The sequence below is a fragment of the Leopardus geoffroyi genome, chromosome A3, assembly GCF_018350155.1.
Source record: "Leopardus geoffroyi isolate Oge1 chromosome A3, O.geoffroyi_Oge1_pat1.0, whole genome shotgun sequence".
Classification (NCBI taxonomy): Eukaryota; Metazoa; Chordata; class Mammalia; order Carnivora; family Felidae; genus Leopardus; species Leopardus geoffroyi.
In genome coordinates this window covers 53,136,366-53,159,020 of record NC_059336.1, presented here as the reverse complement: position 1 = coordinate 53,159,020, position 22,655 = coordinate 53,136,366, and positions in this window count along the sequence as shown.

Sequence of the window (22,655 nt, the reverse complement as noted above, 5' to 3'; positions counted from 1 at the left end):
TTTTATGTTAAAAAATTTTAATTCCAGTATAGCTAACATAGAGTGTTGTATCAGTTTCAGGTGTGCAATATAGTGATTCAACAATTCTATATATTACTCAGCGCTCATCATGATAACTGTAATGCCCTTATTTTTTAAAACTGACAAGACATGGGATTATTCTTTCTGTTCTCTGCCAAGTGAGGACACAAGAAGTCATCAGTCTTCAACCCGAAAAGGGGTCCCACAGAACCCAACTATGTTGGTACACTGATCTCAAATTTCCAGCCTCCAGAACTGTGAAAAATACATTTCTGTTGTTTATAAGTCACAATCTTTTGACTCCCTCTTCATATGACAATACTATTGTAATATCACTAATTGCAATGAGAATAGAAAGATCACTAATCTTTCCTCTAGAATTATTGATTGAAATTTTCTTTTTTTAAAAAAATTGAGCTTTTAGCTTTATAACTCATTACTGGTTACGACATAAACATATTTACAATTACTATCAAATTTATATAGGGCATTTTGACTTTTCTGGAATAGTGACTAATCGTAAATACTTTATGAATTGATGATATACATTAACCAGGGTTTCAGGGTTTCTTGTTATTGTGGGGTTATAGGAGTATTGACAGGTTGAAGGATTTGGAAGACTTCTCACAAGGCTGCTTCTGGCTTTATACATTTCAGATCTACCCCAAAACTTCTGGTTCCAAGCACAAGCAAAATCCCATGCTTTTGTGATGCCTGGTGAGTCAGTACAAAGGACTAAGTACTCTTCCTGGAAGTATTCTTGTAGCAGGGTAGTTAACAATAACTTCACATTTGTGCAAACAAAATCTGACTTCCAACAACATAAATACACTGCATGAAGCCCAAATGAATGTACCCACAACTGAACCACACCTTACCTAGAAGTCAGTATCTGCCCCATTTCAACACCACACACTTAAAGCATAATCAAAGGTAACTTGGAGTGGAACACACTGAGGTCTTAACCAGTTGAAATTGATGTATTTTACTTTCAAAATTTTACAAAAACACATTACTAGTGCCTCCCTCAGAACTTGAAAGGAACTTGTACTGATGAGAGACCCTTGATGCTACATCTGTCTCTGTCCACTCTTCATTTAAAAAAATATTAAAAAAAAATAATTTTATTTATTCTTTCCAAGATGTTGTAATTTGTTTTTGTGGAAAAAAATAATTATTTTATTTTATAAAATTCCATCAGTTTATGCAATATCTAATTGAATTACATACAAATAGTAACATGTATTATAGGTTCAATATTTGGAGACAAATATAACCAATTCTGAGTGTGTGTGTGTGTGTGTGTGTGTGTGTGTGAACAGACTGGTCTTTCTATACAATGGGACACTTAATACATAACAATAAAAAGGGAATACACTTTCAATACATGGGACAACATGGATGATTCTTAAAATAGTCATATTGAGTGAAAGAACTCCAATTTAAAAAAGCATATAGCATATGGTTCTATTTATATAAAACTGTACAGGATACAAACTACAGTCACAAAAAAGCAGGTAGTGGTTATGGAGAGGCCTGGGAGGCATGTGTGGGATTACAATCATGAAAGAGGATACTTTTGAGTATGATAGATATGTTCACTATCTTGACTGTGATAATGGCTTCTTGGGTTTATATATGTGTCAAAACTTATTAAATTGTCCTCTTTTAAAATATGCAGTTTTTTAAATATCAATTTTGCCTCAGTAAAACTTTTAAAAATATTTGGCCTGCTTGCTAAAGAAGGAAAGGAATTATACCCCAAAGACACTCTAGTATTTGGATAACATGTTCCAGAAGGAACCAGGAAACAGTGCCTTGGTATAGATGCTGTTTCAGGGAAGGTTGAATGGAAATCTGGATGAGTACAAGTGTGTTGATATGGGGGCACACCACAGTGACATAGGGTTTAACACCCTCTCAATTTCCCCAGGTAAACGATTTCATACATCACATACATTAGAAGCTTGGAAGAAGCAGTGTCCCACATTAATAGACTGTGCAGATTATAGAGGAAGGAATCAAAATAGCCCAAGGAGTAGGCATGCTATAATAGATATACAATATAAGTTTAGAGAACCTACCAGGTGACTCTCTTCCTAAATAGCTCCCATAGATATTCTGTGTGCCAAGGCAATAAGAAATGTGCAGGTGAATGGGTCACCATTATTCACTGGTAGTTCAATGCCACTTATTCTCTGTAGGACAGGGCTGATGGTGGGAGATACTGTGACAGAACTGGGCTCCCTGTTAACAGTGAAGATAATATATTGATTGTTCCACATCCTGTTCTAACTGTAAATGGGCAAATAAAAGAACTATGACTGATAAGGGCATGGATGCCCAAACCTCAGAAATAAAGTATTGGGTCACTCCATGAGGCAAAACAACTTGATAAACTAGCCATAGAGAAGGGGAATTTAGGATGGGTGAAAGAGGAGTTTGATAAAGAGTATCCATTATGGCCTCAGGAATGTAGTAATGGTGCTTGTATTTTGCCCCAGTAACACTTGTCTTGTATGTTTCCTAGGAACTATGACCAATTGAGATCCTGAAGAACCAGGGACTGGATGAAATAAACTCAATGTAAGAAAAAGGTGGATCTAAGTGATGCAAATTTTGAACTACAGTAGTTGCTATTGGTGCTTTAATCAGATAAGCTGTTGAGTGTTGGCTGCTAATAGCTCTGAAGCCCTCTTCTCCAGAGCACCATCTTTTCTGAATAGGAGCCACCTCACTGGCAATGCTACCCTCCTAAAGAAACCCCTAAAGAAACCACTTGCCAATGATTGGTTGACTTGGGGATATAAAGGTTCCTTGACTCAAGGCTGAAACAATTTAATAAGATGAGCTGGGAGCTTGTCACTAACCGAGAGTATATCCTCACTCACTTTCTTCCTCCTATCTTGTTTCCCTCACTCTCCCTCCCCAAAATTACTTACTCAAGAATCCCTGCCTCAGGCTCTGTTTTCAGAAAAATAGATGTAAGACAAGGGGTTTCTGCATTTTAGTTATGTCTCAATTCTCAATTTCTTTAGAATTGTTTTAGTTCTGCTAGTCAGTCTTCTGAAGGGTTATGTGATCAAATATGTGGGTTAATAAAGGCTGGACTTCAAGCAGACATTAGGGAAGTCCTAAACCCAAATAATAGTTTTAGCATTTTGCTCATCAAAATTTCTATGCAATGTTAAACCAGGGGAATAATAATTTAATAAGAAACTGCTTTCATTGATGATAATATAGCTTCATGAAAATGAGGTAGAAATAACTTTTGTATAAAAATCCTTTTATACAGCAAATGCTTTTTGTAAATGCTAAGTACATAAGATTCTAAAATAATGGTAATAAACTTTTCATTTGTATATATCAGCTCCTTCCAAAGGAGCACCAATGCTATTGCCTGTAGTGTGAAGTGCTCTGTTGTTATCCCTTGATGGGTCAACTGCACACAATCTGGTGTGTCTCAAGGGAGCCAAATTTCATGGGGCCTGCCATTTATGTGTTATTCAAAATAATTATTCATTGTTCAAATAACCTGCTAAAAAATTATTAATGGGATGAAAAAAACACCCCATTACAATCTGCTTGGGCAATGCAGTTTGAAAATGACACTATACACTATAGGAACAAACTTTGTGGATGAATAAAGATATCTATACAGTCTATCAACTTTTTTTTTACCTTTCTTTAAAAAGTAATAATTAGGCATAAACCACATAACCAATTAAGGTAGCTTTGTTTAATAAATTATTGAAAATTTTCAACTTTCAATAAAGTCCAATAAAGTATTTCAATAAAGTCCAATTTATTTTCAATAAAGTCCAACAAAGTATTTCAAGACCATTAAATATCAAGTTATGGAGGGGCACCTGGGTGTCTCAGTCAGCTAAGGGTCTGGCTCTTGGTTTTGGCTCAGGTCATGATCTCACGGTTTTGTGAGTTTCAGCCCCACACCAGGCTCTCTACTGACAGTGCAGAGCCTGATTGGGATTTTTTTCTCTTTCTCTCTCTTTCTGCCCCTCCCCATGATGATTACTCCATGATTACATCCACGATGATTACTCTCACCGTCTCTATCTCTCTCAAAATAAATAAATACACTTAAAAACTAACACTAAAAATAAAAAATCAAGTTATGGAAAAATACATATGATAATATAATAACACTGTATTGACTGGGAAAATTACAGAATAATATGTAAACCTTGACCCCTTTTATATATAAAAGTAAATTATAAGATATGTCTACCTGTGTATGTGTATATGTTATGTGTGTATATATATGCATATATACATATATATGCACAAATATTTATATATTAAATACATTTTAAATATATATTTACAGATGTAAATATTCAACATATTTCTGCATTTTAAGAGCATATTATTTCTTCCTGCTCCTTCCTTTCCCACCCACAACTGGTACAACCCTCTGTCATTCTTTAGCACCACTCTGTGTTTAATTAAGTCTTAAAATATTAGATTAGGAAGATTCCTAGTTATTAACTAGTGTAAGTCGCTAGTCAAAACCACATTTTGATGTGGAAAATTTGACTTTCAGTGACAGTCCAGTAGTAGTGAGTGCAAAACTTCACTTGGTAGCAGAATCAAACTATTGTAAATTCTTCCTTGAGTAGTTTCTTTTCTCCTAACTGCTCTGATGATGATGATGATGATGATTACCAGAAATGTTCTTTATCATGATTGTCTTCAATAAGTCTTCAAATTTTGCACTCAGAAGTACAGCAGCCTCCAAAACCATTTCTTAAAATGTTGGAAGATATACAACATTAAAACATCTTTTCTTTCAGCTACAAATCCTCCCTGTCTTCAACATTTCCTAATAAACCTTTTTTTCTTCAACTAAACTAAAAAATAAAGCTGTATTTGAAAACTTATGGGGACATTGGACATAGCTCACTACGAGGAGGATTGTTAGGAAGTTATTTCATATATGTTTCCTATGATAAAAAGCCTGAACTGGCATGGAAGCTATAGAAAGCTGGAAAGAAGGAGAGAAAAAATTGAAAGTATTTATTAGCTAAACCTAATAAGTATTTTTGGTAATAAAAGAAAACATTATTAATGGGTGCCCTTAATACTTAAAAGAAAGTTATATTTAGGGGAAAACTTTCATAACTAGGCTATTAGTACCCTGAAGTTATTTGACTGTCAGCACTCAGACACCTGTTCCACTTAGCTTAAGAAAAAATCATTGTTTGTGGAGGATCCCCCTTCTGGGTGAAATAGAGTTGATTGCACCAGACAAAGTCTCCTTTATAAACCTTGGGGAAAAATTTATAGAAACCACTAATTTTAAAGGCTTCAGACAGTTAGGGAATCAATGAACATTAGATGAAATAAGTCCTAAGGAAGGGAGAAGAACCCTTCCCAGGTGAGGTTTGAGAAAGATGTTGTTAGTTCTCTTCCTGCCCAGGGCCACTTGCCAATTATGGGCTTGAGCTGCAGGAATTGGGCTTGGCCCTAAAAAAAAAACATGGGTGGGGGAAAGAGGAATAAAACAAAACTTTGAGTAGTCCAATGAGAATGGAATGGAAGAATGGGAAATTTGAGCAGCCTCAGATACGTGTCTTGTCTTATTCACAAAACACTTGCTCAGTTCTATTCCTGCCCTGGATGCTAGAGAGGGATGGCAGACAGAATTCCAAAGACCTCTGTAGCCCCCAAATTCCATCCATTGGCTATTCAATCAAATCCCAATTTAGATACTGCTGTAAGGAACTTGGTATGTGTAATTAAGGTTATACGTAAACTGACCTTGAAGAAGGGAGATTATCTTGGATTATCCAAATGACACAAGTGCAATCACCTAAACCCACAATATTACAAGAGGAAGATGGAAGACCCTGTCAGAGAAATGTGACAAAAGAAGAATGCAGAGGGTAGATGAGCCAGAAGGGAGGTGAGAGAGTGTCAAAACATGCAAGGACTTGACCCACCATTGTTGTCTTTAAAGATGGAGGAAGGGAGCTACAAGACAAGGAGTGCAGCATCCTCTCTAAACTGAGAGCATCCCCTGACCAACAGCCAGCAGGAACACAGGGACCTCAGGTCTACAGCTGCAAGGGACTGGATTCTGTCACCAACTTGAATGAATTTGGGAATGAATTCTTCCTCAGAGCCTACAAAAAGAACAAAGTATACAGATGCCTTAATTTTGGCCCAAAGGAAGGAGATGCCGGGCCTAGACTTGTGACCTATATAACTGTTAGATAATATATGCATATTATTTTCAGCTGCTAAATTGTGGTGATTATTTTTTATGACAGCAATAGGAATTGAATACAAATTTTGGTGTCATGAGTGGGTTGATGCTGCAACAAATGTCTAAAACTGTGGAAGTGGATTTGAAATTGGACATGGGAGAGGCTGGATGAATTTGGGGGATCATGGTAGACAAAGTTTAGACTGCGTTGAATAGAAATATGCACAGAAATATGGGCACTAAAGATGCTGCTTGTTAAGAGCTGAACAGAAATTGAGGCATATGTTATTAGAAACAGGGATCTTTATTACATACCAGCAGAATGCTTAAAGGAATCATGTCCTGCAGTTATAGGGAAAGCAGAATTTGTAAACAATGAAATTGGACATTTAGCTGAGGAGATTTCCAGCAAAGTATAGTAGAGGCAGTCTGGTTTCTCCTTGTCATTTATAATAAAATGCAAGAGGAGAACAAAAGGAAGATCCGCCCAAAAAATGCCATCAGGACCTGGTAATTTAGGAAATTCTTAACTTTGTCAGATGATAAAGATGCTGAAGTTAAGAGATGCATTGTCTGGAAAGTACACTCTAAAGAGAAAGTTGAGGGTGAGACCCTACAATCCTTCCCTGAACACTCAAAGATCAAAAGGTAAGAGAGAAGCAGTGGAGAAGAAGAAAGGCAGATCAATGGAAGTCAGAGAGATTTGAAGTGTGAGGACTCCAACCACAGTTGCTGGCTTTGGAGATGGAGAAATGAGGCTATAAGCCAGGGCCTATGGGTAGCCTTGAGAAGCTTAGAACAACCCCTGGCCAAGAGCAAGCAAGAAGACATTAGTCCTAAAACCATAAAGAGCTGAATTCTGCTAATTTCTTGAATGAGGTTGGAAGTGAATTTTCCCCCTGGCTAGGCCAATTCTTGATTTTGGTTTTATGAGATCTGGACCATATAAATTAGACAGGCCTGACAGATTTCTGAGCTGTAGAACTGTTATTTCCAGTAATAGTAAATAGTTAATTTCCATTGTTTTTAGCTGTTAAGGTTGTAATTTGTTACACCAGCATTGGAAAACTAATATACTCCTGGAAGGCAGAATAAAACCCTCAATGTTCTTTCAAGATTAGCATACAGAGGCCAAACCAGAGGAAGGGCTTTGCTTCAAACATATGGCTCAGATATTCTGGAATGTATCTGTCAATTTGTGAAGCCCTGCAGAATGGAAACCTAAGAGCTGTGCTGAGAGCATCTAGAGGGAAGGGTTGGATCTCCTGTAGCCTTTTAGGGCTTTGTAAACAGAGAAATACCAGACCCTCAGTCATAAGTCCTTGCAGCAGAGGTACAAGAATTTGAATGAATCTAATACAAACTGTAACTCAGCTCCAGTTTGTATCAATTACTGATCAGGTAAGCATATTCTCTATGCTTACTAGGAAGGGAGGGATCCTCTTTGTTGGAAGACAACATCATCAGGACCCTCTGTAGTTTTATATGCAAAATGTCTGGTGGAAAAGTGTTACTAGACAGAGATGTATAAAAATATAACCATGAACCAAGAAAGAAAAAACTAGCCAAAAAAGCAAATCTACAGTTGATCCAGATAATGAAGTAGCATCCAGAGAATTTAAAATAACTATGGTCACTCTGTTAAAGGAATGAGGGGAAAAGATGGACAAAATAGTTGAAAAGAGAAAGAAGTTTTACAAAGCAGTAGAAAACATAATAATCAAAAACATATTCTAGGGGCGCCTGGGTGGCTCAGTTGGTTGGGCATCTGACTTCAGCTCAGGTCATGACCTCACAGCTCATAAGTTCGGGCCCCACATCCGGCTCTGTGCTGACAGCTCAGAGCCTGAAGCCTGTTTCAGATTCTATGTTTCCCTCTCTCTCTCTCCCCTTCCTCCACTCATACTCTGTCTATCTCTGTCTCAAAAATAAATAAACATTTAAAAAATTTAAAAACGTATTCTAGAAATGAAATATGTAAAAAAAAAAAAAAATTAAGAATCCAGAGGATAGGTTCAATGGCAGACTGAATAGATTAAAGGATCAGTACACTAAATGAAACATGAGAATATCCAAACCAAAGAATAGAGAAAAACAGTTTTATATACCCTAAATCCATGTTTAATAAACCCTGAAGTTCTAACATACATACATGTAGAGATCTCAAGATAACAGGAGAGTGAAGGCATAAAAACTATTATTCAAAAGATGATAACTAAGAATTTCAGATGTTTATGAAAGATGTTGGCCCACAGATTCATTAAGCTTGGGAAACACCAAGAAACATAAATATTACCACTCTCTCTCTCTCTCTTTCTCTCTCTTACACACACACACACACACACACACACACACACAGACATATACACACATTTAACACATCTGAGTCAAAATGCCGAATACCGAAGTAAAAGCGATCATATTAAAAGGATACAGTATTTTCAATGAAGAAATAATAAAGTGAACAACTGACTTCTGAGAAGAAATGGTAGAAGCCAGGAGATAATTTATGCATTAAAAAGAAGAAGAAGAAGAAGAAGAACAACAACAACAACAACAACAACAACAACAATAACTAGGGCAGAAAAAAAAAAGAACTGCTAACCTAAAATTAGCTGCCCAGAAAAATAACCTTCAAAAATAAAAATGAAATAAAATGTTTCATGTAAACAAAAGCTGAAAGAATTAGAAATGAGGAGACTTGCATTACAAGAATATCAAGGAAATTCTTTAGACTATAGGAAAATGATACCACATGAAAACACACCTCAAAAAATGTACAATACTGGACAAAATATATGTAAATATAGTCAATATTGACTTTTCAGAGTAATAGTAGTAACACCTTATGTAACTAAAAAATATGCATAAACTAAAATGCCCAGCAAAGATGATGTAACAACATTAGGGTAAATGAAGTTAAAGGTTCTGAGGTTCTGGCAATACAGAAATAGAGGTAAAAGTAAAAATTTATATTATATACTGCAAAAAGTCAAGGATGTATGAGGCAATATGACAACCAGGAAAATAATAGTAAAATAATGGATTTCCAAGAAGCTAATAGAAGAAAATGGAATTATATTAAACATGTGATAGTTCTTTAAAAAGGCAAGAACTAAGGAAATGAAGAATATAAAATAGATAGGCCAATTTCAAAAGAAATTTTAACAAGCATAAACCTAAATGATGACTCATTGGATCCCCATTATAGAACTACTCCTCCCGCTCCATGCAGTTTGGTTACTCTTTTACAATTGGTTGGTTTATGGAAAGAAAAGCCCAGAAGAGCCAGGAAGTATTTGCAGCTTCCAGAACAATAGGACTCTTACCGTGTTCTTTCACGGATATGCACACTTTCCAAATCTGCTGCTGCAGGAAGTAAGGCTTCTAACCAAGCCTAAATTTTTTTTTGTTATTTTTTTAAATACACTTTTCATCTTGGAAGAATTTTATGAAATTACAGAAAACTGCAAAATAGGACTGATAATCCCCACAGAGTCCATATCCAGTTTCCCTACATATTGCATGAGGATGATACAATTGCTACAGTAATGAACCAATGTCAATGCACTATTGTTAACTAAAGCTCATATTTTCATTTTTACCTAACGTCTATTTTCTGTCTTAGGATCTCACCCAGGACACCACACTGTATGGTGTCTCTTCATGTCTCCTTAAGCAACTTTTCAATTTGACAGCTTGAGTTTACAGGTTATTGAGACAGTTTTGATGAAGACTAGTTAGGTATTTTATGGAAAGTCCCACAAACAGGATGTGTTAGCTATTGTTCTTATGATTACATTGGGGTTATATGGAGGACCAGAGAGGTAAATTGCCATTCTCATATTGTCATATTAAATGTACCTACTATCAACATGACTTATCACTGTTGATGCTGATATTAGGCACCACACTAAACTTACTCTTTGCCCCCTCTCCTTTCCATACTGTGTTGTTTGAAAAAACATCACTATGTGCAGCCCACACTCAAGGGGTGAAGAGTAAGTTTAGTGTGGGCACTAAACTTGCTTGAGGGCAGATTTCATACATTTGAAATTCTTCTGCATGGAAGATTTATCTCTCCCCCATTTATCTATTTGTTCAATTATTATATTAGGATGGATTCATAGACATTTATTTATACTTTGGGCTATAATACAGTAAGCTTTTACATATTATTTGTGTAAAAGATTTTCCAGCTTTGACAACTGGGAGCTCTTTCAGTTGGATCCTGTATCTCTTTGATATACCTCCATCACTGAGGGTTTGGGTTTTATTTATTTTATTATTATTATTATTTTTAATTTTAAGGACTTCCTCACTTTTTAGGGACTAAAAACTGCTCAAAGCTTATTTTATGTGTTTCTTGCCTTTGTCCTAGAATCTGCTATCTCTCCAAGAAGCTCTACTCTTTTGGTCTTTGTTTTATTATGTTTTGGTTCTGTTACAGAATGATATTAAAAACCAAGATATGGGTGGTAGGTGTGCACATTGCTGTTGAGATGTTGCTATTTCTAGAACTTCTCAACTGACAGAGCAAAGAACACCAGCATACAGAATTATTTACAGTTATTTATGGGTATAACCAAGTGTATCCATGGCAAGCTAAACTTGAGTTCATACTGATGTCTTGAACTGTAATGCATTACCATGTGGGTCATTCTAGGCTATTCACCTGTTTCTCTGTGACCTGCCACTCCAACAGTAGAAAACCTGGAACCCATCATCTTCCAATTATTCACTTATTGGTTTGATTCTAGTACACAGGTGTAGTGGTATCAGAACTGTTCTCTCAAACCCAATGGGAAACAATTTTGTCAAGTAGGGCACTGTGCCACGTCCAGTTTATCGTATGTATGTCTTATAAAGCCCACTCATTTGCAAAGTTTCTCAGGTAAGAAGTGCTTCCCCTACCTCCTTGACTGAGATTATTTCCTATATTTTAAATGCAGCTAGATTGTTTTGCTACATTCTACATTCATTCACTCCTGGGAGTCCCAAATCTCCTAAATAATGTTTAATTTGAATCTATTGAGGTTCATTCGTTTTGTGCTATAAAGTACACATTTGAAAAATGTGTAATCTAACAATTCAGTACCATACATACTGGCCCCAATGCCAAATAAAATCCCTATGCTTTACCTATTAACTGTACCCCCGTCCCATACCCATGGCAACTAGTGATCTTTCTAACATCTCTATGGTGTTGACTTTACTGGAATGTCATATAATTGGAATCCTATGTATGTAGAATTTTCATACTTCTTAATTGTAGCAACATACATTTAATATATGTCCATGTCTTTTTGTGGATTGATAGCTAATTTCTTTATTTCTTTCTTTCTTTATTTTGAGAGAGAGAGAGAGAATGTGCACGCAAGTGGCAGAAGGGCAGAAAGAGGTAAAGAGAGGGTCCAAAGCAGGTTCTGTGCTCATAGCTCAGAGCCCCAAGTGGGACTCAAACCCACAAATGGTGAGATCATGACCTGAGCCAAAACCAACAATCAGATGCTTAACCCACTGAGCCACCCAAACTCAGCCTATTTCTTTCAATCACTGTATAATATTCCATTAGATAGATGTATCATACTTTGTCTATAACCTATTAAAGAGTATTGTGGGTTGTTTTTTTTTTTTTTTTTTTTTTTTCAATTTTGGGAGACTAAGAATAAAGCTGCTATACAATTTCACATTTAGGTTTTTGTGTGAACATACATTTTTTTCTGGGGTGCCTGAGTGGCCTAGTGGGTTAAGGTTCCGACTTCAGCTCAGGTCATGATCTCACAGTCTGTGAGTTCAAGCTCCATATTGGGTTCTTTGTTGACAGCTCAGAGCCTGAAGCCTGCTTTAGATTCTGTGTGTCCCTCTCTCTGCCCCTCCCCCGCTCATGCCCCATTCTCTCTTTCTCTCACATTCTCTCTCTTTTCTGTTTCAGAAAATAAATAAACATTATTTTTTTTAATCCCTTGAGGAAATATCTAAGGGTATGATTGCAGGGTAATATGACTATATTTGTCTTTGTAAAATACAACAAAACTGTTTTCCAAAGTGGCTCTATCATTTTGCGTTCCCATCAAGAATGAATGAGAATTGCTGTTGCTTTTTATCTTCTCTACCAATTGCTATTGCCAGTTTGTTAGGTATTTTGATAGTTTGATAGTACCATAATACTTTAATAGCAAGATATCACATTTTTGTTTTAATTTCCAATTGCCTAATGACAAATAATATTGAACATTCTTGTTTATAAGTTATGTGTCATCTGTACTTCTTTGGAGAGGTGTCTGTTCAGAGATTTACCTATTTTTTAAGCATGTTATTTGTTTTCTTATTATTGAATTTTAAGAGGTTTCTTTGCATGTTTTGGGTATAAATCCTCTGTCATGTATGTGTTTTCCAAATATTTTATTCAGTCTATGGCTTACCTCTTCATTTTTTATTTTTTTATTTACTTTTATTTATTTTATTTATTTTTATTTTTTTAATATATGAAATTTATTGTCAAATTGGTTTCCATACAACACCCAGTGCTCATCCATTTCTTCATTTTTTAAATAACATTTTCACAGTGCAGAAGATTTTTATTTTAATAAAGTTTAACATATAATTTTTAATTGGATTGTTCTTTTTGTGTTGTTCCTAAAAATTTATTAGCACATCCAAAGCCACCTAGACTTTCCCCTATGCTTTCCTCTAGAAGTTTTATAGTTTTGCATTTCACATTTGGGTCTAGTATTCATTTTGAGTTGACACTTGTGAGAGGTGTAAGGTCTGCAAATGGCTTTTGTTTTTTTTGTCTGTTTGTTGTTGTTGTTGTTGTTTTTTAGTATATGTATGTCCAATTTGTCCATAACCATTTGCTAGAAAGACTGCCTTTTTTTTCATTGAATTGTCTTTGCTCCTCTGTCAAACAGCAATTGACTATCTTTGCATGGGTCTATTTATGGGATCTCTATTCTGTTCCAGTGATCTTTTCTTCTACTCTTTCACTCAGTCCGTACTGGCCTGTTTACTATAGCTCTATAGAAATCTTGAAATTAAGTTCTGTGAATTTTCCAAATATGTTCATCTTTGGTATTGTGCTGGCTATTTTAAGTCCTTTGTATTTCTCTATGACCTTTAGAATTCTTACTTTATTTTCTTGTCTCACTGCACTAGTCAGGACTTATAGTCATATATTGAATATGAGTGATACAGAGGACATCTTTGCCCTGTACCTAATCATAAGGGGGAAGTACTCGGTTTGTCACTTTTAAGTACCATGTCAATTATGGGTTTTTGTAGATGATCTTTATCAAGTTGAGCAAGTCTCCCTTTATTCCTACTTTGCAAAGAGTTTTCTTGGAATTAATATATATTAGATTTTGCCAAAACTTTTATTGCACCAATTGATATATGAATTTTTTTCTTTAGCTTGTTGATGTGATGGATTACAATGATTGATTTTTTTATTTAAATTCATGTTAGTTAACATTTGGTGTAGTATTGGTTTCAGAAGTAGAATTTAGTGATTTATCACTTACATATGACACCCAGTGCTCATCCCACCAAGTGTCCTCTTTAATGCCCATCACCCATCTAGCCCATTCCACTACCCAATTCCCCTCTAGCAACCCTCAGTTGGTTCTCTATATTTAAGAGTCTCTTATGGTTTGCTTCCCTCTCTGTTTTTCTTATTTTTCCTTCCCTTCCCCTTGTTTATCTGTTTTATTTCTTAAATTCCATATATCGGTGAAATCATATGATATTTGTGTTTCTCTGGTTGACTTATTTCACTTAGCATAATACACTCCAGTTCCATCTACGTTGTTACAAATGGCAAGATTTCATTCTTTTTGATCACCAAGTAATATTCCATATAATTAATTGATTTTCAAATGCTAAACTTCCAGCTCCTGGTATCCCTAGGCTTTCCTTGACTGTGACAGTGTAAGGCCAGTCTCTGCTTCCAGCCTCACATGGTCTTCTTCCCTCTCTGTCTGTTTCTCTACATGGCTTTCATCTCTCTATGGGTATGGCTGAATTTCCCTTTTCATAAGGACATCAGTCCTTTTGCACTAGCCCATTCTAATGACATCAACTTAACTTGATAATTTATGCAAAGATCCTATGTCCAAAGAAGATCACATTCACAAATGCCAGGGTTTAGGACTTCAACATATCTTTTGGGGAACACAGTTCAATCCAAAAGAGGTCATCTAGATTATCCATTCCTTCATGTGTAAATGTTGGCACTTTGTGTTTTTCAAGGACGTGATCCACTTCCATCTAAGTTATGAAATTTCTGGGCATAGAGTTGTTTGTAGTATTCTTTTTTTATTCTTTTAACCATAGAATCAGTGGTAATGAAACCTCATTCATTTCTGATAGTCATAATTTATATCTTTGCCCTTGGTTAGCTTGGCTAGAGGTTTATTGATTTTATTGATCTTTGAAAGGTACAGCTTTAAATTTTGTTAATTATTTCTACTGCTTTCCTGTTTTAAATTTTGTTGTTACTGTAACAATTATTTTCTTATGCACAATTTAGACTTAATTTCCTGCTCTTTCTCTAATTTCCTATGTTAGAAAAGTAGAGCAGTGATTCTAGATCCTTCCACTTTTCTAATGTATAAAGTTCATGCTATAAATTTTTCTCATCTACTGCTTTCACTGCATTCCACAAGTTTTGTTAAGTTGTATTTTAATTTTCCTTTAGTTCAATATATTTTAGAATTTATCTTGACACCTCTTTAATCCATGTGTTATTTAGAAATGTGGTGGCTAGTCTTCAAATATTGGGAGTTTCCATCTCTTTCTATTATTGGTTTATGGCTTATTTTCCCTGTGCCCTGAGAACATATTTTTTTAAGACTTTTATTTTTCAATTTTTAAAGGTATTTTATGGCCTGTAAAATGGTCTATTTAGTGAATGGTTCATACAAGCTTTAGAAGAATGTGTAGTTGACTGTTGCTGGATGGAGCATTTATAAATGTCAAAAAGATTAACAGGGCTGCTCAGGTCAACTATTGTACTTATTTATTTTCTGCCTGCTTGATCTATCACATACTGAATTACAAGCATTGGAGTCTCCAGTTATAATAGTGGATTTGTCTATTTATCCCCTCAGTTCTGTCAGTTTCTGTCTCACGTATTTTGATGCTTTGTTGTTAGGTGCATACATGTCTAAGTTTATTGTATCCTTTTTGAGAACTGACTCCTTTATCATTATGTCATGCCCTTTTTATCCCTGTTAATGTGTCTTGCTCTAAAATCTACTTTGTCTGATACTGATAAAGCTTTTCAGCTTCCTTCTGATTAACGTTAACATTCTTTTACTTTTAATTTACCTTGGTCTTTACTTTAAAGTGAGTTTCTTATAGACAACAGATAGTTGTCTCTAATTTTTTAGTCCATATGTCAGTCTTGTCTTTTAATTAGTGTTTTAGACAACATCCACTTATTAAGTATTGATATAATTGGGTATTATCTACTGTGTTTGTAACAATTTTCTATTCATTGCATGTATTCTTTCTTTCTTTCCTTTTTTTCTATCTTCTCTGGCTTTATTTTTTTAATTAATTAATTAATTAATTAGCTTTGTTTTTCTTTAGGTGAGTGGGTTTTGCCCAGACTTTATTTTTTTAATTTATTACTATTTCTTTAATTTATATCCAAGTTAGTTAATACATAGTGCAGTAATGTTTTCAAGAGTAGAATCCAGTGATTCTACATATAACACCCAGTGTTCATCTCAACAAGTGTCCTCCTTAATGCCCCTTGCCCAATTAGTTCATCCTCCCACCCCAAATCCCTCCAGCAACCCTCATTTTGTTCTCTGTCTTTAAGAGACTCTTATGGTTTATCCCCCTCCTTGTTTTTATATTGTTTTTGTTTTCCTTCCCTTATGTTCATCTGTTTTGTATTTTAAATTCCCAAACCTTGCCATTTGCAACAATGTGGATGGAACCAGTGTGCATTATGCTAAGCAAAATTAGTCAGTCATAGAAAGCAAATATCAGATGACTTCACTCTGGTTTTATTTGGACTTTTTATATTATTCCATTTAATGTCATTTTATTTTTCTCTGAGGAACTTTTTTCCAGTGAAAAACTTGTTTTAACATTTCTTGCAGGGCAGATCAGCCCTCAGTGAATTAACCAAGTTTTGTCTGACAAAATTTTTATTTCTCCTTCCAGGATATTTTGTTGGATATAGAATTCTAATTTGGTAAGGGGTCTTTCTTTCAATAATTTTATTATTTTATTTCAGTCCCTTGTTGTTTGCTTGGTTTCTGGTGAGGTGTTCCAGGGTAATTCTTATTCTTGTTAAAGATAGGTATGTAGGTAATATGTTTTCCCATCGTCTGCTTTCTTTCAAGATTTTCTCTCTGCCTTTTGTTTTCTATGGTTTGAATTTTGTATTATTCAGGGTACTCCTAAGAAACAGAACCAAGATATATAGATAGATGATATAGATATGGATATGGATATGGATATGGATATGACAGAGATGTAAATATAGATATAGATGATATAGATATACACACACAATATTATAAGAAGTAAGAAATTGTTTATGTAATTATGGAAACTAGAAACTCAAAAATATACAGAGCCAATGTCCTAGTTCAAGTCCAAAGGCCATCTAGTTATTATAGAAATAAGAAAAGCCAATGTTTCAGTTCAAAGGCCTTCAGGAAGAACTCTCTTTTCCTCAGATGAAGGTCATGCTTTTGAACGGTTCAGGCCTTCAAATGATTGGATGAGGCCTACCTACATTATAGAGGTCAATCTGCTTTACTCAATCTACCAACCTAGATGTCAATTTTATCTAAAAATACTCTCACAAAGACATCCAGAATAATAGTTGACCAAGTATCTGGGCACCCTGTGGTCCTGTCAAGTTGCCACATAAAATTAACCATCACAAATACCCCTTGACAAATATTTAATTAAATATTAAACAATATTTGATCTTCATTAAATACAATATTAAGGTCATAATTCTGCTAGCCATCATACAGCTATCTTTCATGCAATAAAAATTTATTAACCCCTTTTCCAGAAAAGGAGGTAAAGTCCATGAGTGATGTTTACTCTTCTCTTTGTATCTCATAACTTAAATACTGTGAGGTACAGTTAACAACACTTAAATACTATGATACAAAGTTAATACATCCTATATTACATGACAAGGGGATTAGAGAGAAGAAAAAGATATTTGTTTTATATATATATGTATATACACACACACACATATATATACATATATATACATATACATATAAGTATACATACAAACGTATATATATATACATACATATATATACATACACATACATATATACATATATGTATACGTATATGTATATATGTATGTGTATGTATATATACGTGTGTGTGTGTGTGTGTGTGTATGCACAAACATTTTCATAACAAAATAAGGAAAAAATTCTCATGACAACCTGAGAAGCACCTCAGCAGGTTGTGATTCTTTACCTGGTGAGGTGACCCAAACTTTCATTCCTGAGGGTTTGGGTCATTAGTAGTTCTGCCTGAATTAGATTATTGTAGTTTTCCATCATCCTTAATCACAGAGCATGGTAATACTAAGAGGCACCCTAAGGGAATTCCTGTATTTCAGACATACTCTTCCTTACCTACATTGTAGCATAGTAGTCTCACTTCCCTTCCATAGTCAGGACTATAACTCCTTTCCAACCAGCACCATAACTTCCTTCTTTTTCTGTGGACTCACAGGCATAAAGAAATCACATAGGCTGGCTGGCCATCCTAGGTCAATGGAATCTTTATTGTATCTCCTGATGGAAGCATTCCTCCTTTTGGAGCTAAAACATCTAGGCCATGGAGTATACACTCATGGGTGCAGGAAACAAACATTTTGCTAATGGGTCACTAGTAATACTAGTGAGTAATGTTACACCCATTTCTTTCCTTTGATTCCTACACTTGTGAATCCTGGCTATGGAAGAAATAGTATGGTATACGGGATGCTGATTCAGAGAATATATACCCTCCTGGAGAGCCCAGCAAAGTATTGCCACCTATCTGGTGTTGAGTCTTTCCACCACTCTATTAAGCAAGCTGCTTCAGGATGGTGGGAAACATTAGAAGCTGAATGAATTCCATCATTATGGTCCCATAGCCACACTTTATTTGCTATCAAGTGAGTTTATTCAGATGAAATGCTGTCTGAAATACAATGACAATGGACAAGACATCTATAATTCACAGATAGTAGTTTTGGCAGAAGCATTGCCTGCAAGGAAGAAATATTTATATCCAGACTGTGTCTATTCCAGTAAAAACAAAACACTGCTCTTTCCATGATGAAAGTAGTTCAATGCAGTTAACCTGCCACCAGATAGATGGCTGATCACCCCCAAGGAGTGGTGCCATATTGGGGACTCAATATTGGTCTCTGCTGCAGGCAGATTGAATACTCACCAATGGCCTTAGCCAGATAAATCTTGGTGAATACACACTCATATTGCCGAGGGCATGAATAACCACCATTCCTCCACTCATAGCTACTTTATTCATGAGTCCATTGCATGATTACAGGGGTGACTGGGAAGACAAGTTGACTGGCTGGCATCCACAGAAAAAGTCATCCTATCCACTTGATTATTAAAATCCTTTTCTGCTGAGGTCAGGCTTTGGTGACCAAATTATGCATTTGGTATAAAATGTGTAATTTATACAAAATTATAATGTCTCTATGTTTTTGTTTTTGTTTTGTTTTGTTTTTTTGCCTATTCAGAGATGTCAATCCACATTCTTCTTCCCTAAATATCTTTGTCATCAATTTTCTAATCCTCTTTCTTCTAAGTCCCTGATAATCAAGCCAAATCATTTAACCACAGCCCATGAGGTGGTATATAATCACATGTCTGGCCATTTCTCAGTCCAAGGAAAGTAAACAACCAGGTGCATTGCTCATTGCTCAAAATTCTGCTGATTGAGATTTCCCTTCAGCACTGTCTTACAGGAATATCCCAGAAGGAGGCTATATTAATGAAGTCATTCACTTTGGGGTCATGCTTACATATTCTGGAGAACCATCTGTAAAGCAGAGAAAGCCTTCTCTTTCTCTGTCAACTGATAATAGGTAATCCCTGTGAGGCCATAGGCGCTTTCTTATAGAGAGAAAGGTGTGTATTAGGAGTCAGACTATGTGCATTTGGACCACTTTCTCATATAACTTATTTGCGCCTTTAGGACCTGCTGAGGGCTGATCATATATTTATCACTCTCATTTGGTTATGGGCTGTATGCCCAATGTTATGGTCTAATGAGTCAGATAACACCCAGTTCATGATGGGAAATTCAAGTCAATTGACAACTTGGCAGCTATGGTTGAGCATTTAGTCTCTATTAAGGCCCAGGAGCAGGCCAAGAGCTATTTCTCAAAATAAAAGTAATCATCCACAGACCATGGCAGAATTTGCTGCAAAATCCTAAAGGCTTATGTCATGATCTAATCCACCAATGGGGGCATGTCAACGACTCCAAACAGTATCCTTATTTGCTGCTGACACTTCAAGTGTCATTGGATCTGCTGGATCATCAGATGGCCCAAGTGGCAGAGTATCTTTCCAGGTCCTGATAGCCTGGACCTATTGCACATCTTTCTCTTGTTCTAGGTCCCAGTCAAACTAATAACTTTTTTAGGTCACTTGATAAATGGGTCAAAGCAATATGTTCAAAATCCAAAGAGGGACACTAAGCATTGTGTCTTTTTTTAGGTTGTAGGAGGGGCCAGATACAGTAAATTATCCTTCACCTTAGAAAAAGTACTTTGACTTGCCCTAATCATTAAACCCCTAGAAATTTCACCGAAGTAGAAGGACCCTGAGTTTTTGTCAGATTAATTTCTCACCCTCCGACATGCAAATGTCTTACCAAGAAGTCTAGGAAAGTTGCTACTTTTTGCTTAGTATATTGAATCATCAAAATGTCATTAATGTAGTGAACCATGTGGTATCCTGTGGAAGAGAGAGGTGATCAAGATCCCTGTGAACTAACTTATGACTTAGGACTGCCACGTTGATGTACCTCTGAGATAAGACAATGAAGGTGTGTTTCTGGCCCAACAAGTTAAAACCAAACTGTTTCTGGTGGGTCTTATTAAAAGATATTGAGATGGGTGCCTGGGTGGCTCAGTCAGCTCAGTCAGTTAAGCATCCAACTCTGGATTTTGGCTGAGGTCATGATGTCACTGGTCGTGAATTTGAGCCTGTGTCAGGATCCGTCCTGACAGCATGGAGCCTGCTTGGGATTATCTCTCTCTCTCTCTCTCTCTCTGCCCCTCCCCTGCTCATGCACACACATGCACACACTCTCTCTCTTTCTCTGCCAAAAATAAATTAACTTAAAAAAATATTGAGAAAAAAAGCATTTGACAGAACAATAATTGCATACCAGGTACCAGGGGATGTATTAGTTTGCTCAAGCAATGAAATCAGAGCTGATACAGCAGCTGCAGTTGGAGTCATCACCTCATTTTGCTTTTGATAATCCACTGCCATTCTCCAAGATCCAGCTGTCTTCTGCACAGGCTAAATAGACAAGTTGAGTGAGGATGTGGTGAGAATCACTACTCCTGGATCTTTTAAATCTTGTTGGTGGCACTAGTCTCTACAATTCCTCCAGGCATGTGGTATTACATCAGGTTTACTATTTTCCTTGATAGAGGGAGTTCTAATGGCTTCCACTTGGCCTTTCCTACCACAATAGCCCTCATTCCACAGGTCAGGGAACAAATGTGGGGATCCTGCCAGTTGCTGAATGTATTTATTCCAGTTATGCATTCCAGAACTGTGAAAATAACCACAGAATTTCAGGAAACTGCTGGGCCCACTGTGAGATGGACTTAAGCTAAAACTCCATTGATCACCTGACCTCCATAAACCCCTACTCTGATGGAGACCACAGTGATGCTTTGGGTCTCCTGGAATCAGTGCCAGTTGAGAGTCAGTGTTTAGTAGTCCACAAATTCTGTTTCCTCTTTTCTAGTGCAGTAACTGTGATAAAAAGTTGCAGTTCTTTTTAGGTAAGGCTGGAAAAAAAATTAAAAATATACTTGGCAATGTAGTAGGGTCTTTCCTCAGTGGGATCCAACTTCTTCTTCATTCAAATGGTCCTGGGTCTGTAAACTGGCTCAAGTCAGGGAATTGATTGATGGACAATGACTCTCTGTTTTTATGATTCAGGTTAGACTTTTGTTTATTTGACCTAGAACTCTTCTGCTTGTATAGATCAAGTACGAATTTGGTAAGCTTCTTGTCTATTTTACCTCTAGGGATACCATCATCAACTAACTAACACCATAGACCTGCATGAGTTAGGCTATTCTGAGTGCTGCTCTGTCTCTGCTGTCCTTTAACTATATCACACTCACTTTCCCTTTTGTTGTTTAGTGTTGCCACTTGGCCTCTGCCATGCTAAGATCTGATTATCCACCCTGGATTTAGGTTTCCCAGCTCAGTGACCACTGTTCCCACTACAAGGAATGGTCTATAGAGAATAGTTATGACAGATTTCTGCAAACATGTTGAGACTCCCTTCACAAATTCATGTCCCACAGTTGTGGTGAAAGGCATGTTTTTAGGATTCTCTTAAAGTAGGTGAGTAAGTAGGTCTTAAGTAACAAATTTAGTCTAAAATCCCAATCATTCTAAACCTTTGAATCTCTTCCTTTACCTTAAACCAAAACATTCCCAGCATTTCTGATTTACCCACTGTGAATTGGAGACATCTTTTGGTCTATGGTTCAGCCAACTAAACAAATTGTTAGAGCTCTTTTCTAACATCCCAAATATCAGAATCTCAGCCCATATCAGTAAGGTCAGCCTGATTCAATTTTATGTGTCTCTCACAATTATATCATATACTTAATAAACATTCCCACATGTGTTCCCCAGATTTCTGACTGCATAAATTAGAAAATGAATGCAGTTATTTTGGAGTGCATTTCACCTTCTCATGGGTCAAACTTTGTATGTCACCTTTAAGGGTCTGCTTGGACTTGAGCTATTTATAGATTGAGAGGCAAAGAGGGGTGTTGGGGTGGGTCCTGAGGAGAATCAGCAGTGTCTTGCAAGGCAAGTGCCAGTACCGTTTCCTCAGGCAATGCAGGGTTAATCCCTTCAGATGGAGGTGGAGATTTCTTCTACTGCCAGTGGAAAGGCTGCTTCTACTGGCAAAGAAAACATAAGAATTCTGGGGCTCAGTGTCCTCAGTCCCATCAGGGTCTTGCCAAAAACCCAACTTTCAGGATCCCATTCCATCCAGTCAGTGCCCTCTCTCTAACAGTATATATTCAAAGAGTCTGGGAGTTCAAGTTGCCTTGCAATTCAGCCAATTGCAGAATGAGCTTCTGAGTTTGGTTGTCAAGAAT